We start from the raw sequence: 2,606 nt of genomic DNA, 5'->3' as shown, positions 1-2,606 counted from the left end.
GAGGACAACATGAGGACAACATGAAGACAACATGTGGACAACATGAGGACAACATGAAGACAACATGAAGACAACATGTGGACAACATGAGGACAACATGAGGACATCATGAAGACAACATGAGGACAACATGAGGACAACATAAGGACAACATGAAGACAACATGAGGACCTTATGAGGACAACATGAGGACATCATGAAGACAACATGAGGGCAACATGAGGACAACATGAGGACAACATGAGGACAACATGAGGACAATGAGTGTTACGCAGTGTTGAAAACATCAATAGTAGTGAGAAACATTGAAAAAAAAGCGTCAAGTGTTGAAAAAAGGGACAAAAACATCAACTAAAGTGTTGATTTTGACGGGAAGACAACACGAGGGTTGAAGACACTACTTAAGTAAATGTCCTAACAGCCGTCCCACGGAGACAGAACATGCTAGTCTGCAGACTTCCTTCCTCCAGCGATGTCCCTCCAGACGACATGTGGTCGAACAATCAGAGACGCAGCGCCATGTGGAGGAAATATTAAATCTGCATCCAGATTCCTCCAGAAACCCTGGTCAGAGTCCCAGAAACCTTGCAACGTGGAACCATGCTCTCTAATGCTTCCACTTTTGTCTCACACGTGTCCACTTTGGGTCAAGACACATGTTAAAGGAGAATTTGGGTCAATTTCAACATGTGGGTCATTGAAATAGCTTCAAAAATGTGGGAAAAACAACAAAAAACTGGTGAATTAGAGAGTGAAACGTCAAAAAAAGACACAACGGTCGATTTCAACATGTAACCAATCAGGTCTCAGTGGAGAGAGACTAACCAAGAAGTCTCTTTATATAGACCTTAGTGGTCCCTAATACTGTATCTGGAGTCTCTTTATATAGACCTTAGTGGTCCCTAATACTGTATCTGAAGTCTCTTTATATAGACCTTAGTGGTCCCCTAATACTGTATCTGAAGTCTCTTTATATAGACCTTAGTGGTCCCTAATACTGTATCTGAAGTCTCTTTATATAGACCTTAGTGGTCCCTAATACTGTATCTGAAGTCTCTTTATATAGACCTATATAGGCCCAGGCGGCCCAGAGCATGCTGGGAAACGCCGGCCTCTCAGCTGATATGACACCTGATTGGTTTAAAACATGATGACGTTTTATATAAACGTCATCATGTTTTATTGTTTTCGAATCGGAGGGATTTTAACTCTATTAGTCTGACTTAACCCTCCGAGCCCTGAGGCCATGTTTACAGTTTATTGTCTGGATTTATTTGATAATAACTTGCAAAACATCAACCCTGGTGTCTACAGTCAAGATATGAACATCATTGTTTTTCAGGACAAACTGTGTTATTAGAATATTTGGATCGGAGTGAGGTCCCTTGCATGTTATAAATGGTCGTAGGGCCTTAAAGATAAATAAATAAATAAATAAAACGGAACAAGAATCTTCCAGATATGTATTGATATCACAGACAGATATGTACTGAATAAGCCTTTTTACTCTCTAAAACTCTTCTCATATGTCTTGGGAGTCACACTGTGAAGAAATAATCATCATAACTTAAACAGATGACAAAATACATACATTTTATCAAAGAAAGTCAAGACGCTTTTGCTCTCATGACATTTACTTATGCCAATAATCAACATGATAATGTCATATTTATTGATATTACACCCACAGCAATGCAACACAAGCATGTGTGTGTCTAAAACAGTTCTCGTATATGCAAATATAAACATAATAAACATCATAACTCATATAAATAACATGCTATTTACATTTCTTCAAAAAAGGCCCACATATATATATATATATATATATATATATATATATATATATATATATAGGCCAAATCTAAAACCAGTGAGGCCATTATGCTCTATAAAATGGTAGATATCTATCTTGTGCACTATAGTATCTTTGAATGCATCCTAGCCAGTTGGACTGGGAGGATTGTCCTCTTTCAGCCTCCATACTCTTTGCATGACGTTGTCGCCCATATATGGGCATACTATAGGCTTTACTTCCGTAAACAACAGAGAGCAGGCACGGAGCCGCGAGCTGGCGGCATAAATGAGCCAAAACGATGAATTATGGACATAAAGTGGATAAATCTTGGATGTAACGGTGTGGATTTAAAGCCCAACGAGGCTGGAAGTACCAGGCTCGGTAGAAAATCACCTGTAGAGGCTAGAAGGACTCGTCAGGTTTTAGCTGCAATTGTCGGTGAGTCTCTATCTTTTATGGTTAATAAATGATTAAACTATGAATCAGAGGTGCTGTTTTCACGCGTGGGCGAGTGTCTCGGTCTCAGAGGGTAGACGTATTCTTAGAGAACACACGTTGTGGAGCTGATGGTGATGTTTAGAAGTCAGAGAGACTTAGGCTGAATCCTACGGTAGGAGTCTTACCCCTACCCCTTGGCCCTTGTCCTCATGTTGTCCCCATGTTGTCTTCATATTGTCTTCATGTTGTCCTCATGTTGTCCTCATGTTGTCTTCATATTGTCTTCATGTTGCCCTCATGTTGTCCCCATGTTGTCCCCATGTTGTCCTCATGTTGTCCTCATGTTGTCCTCATGTTGTCCCCATGTTGT

Source organism: Etheostoma cragini, chromosome 9 (genome assembly GCF_013103735.1).
Source record: "Etheostoma cragini isolate CJK2018 chromosome 9, CSU_Ecrag_1.0, whole genome shotgun sequence".
Taxonomy (NCBI): domain Eukaryota; kingdom Metazoa; phylum Chordata; class Actinopteri; order Perciformes; family Percidae; genus Etheostoma; species Etheostoma cragini.
Note: the sequence above shows the minus strand (reverse complement) of the source record.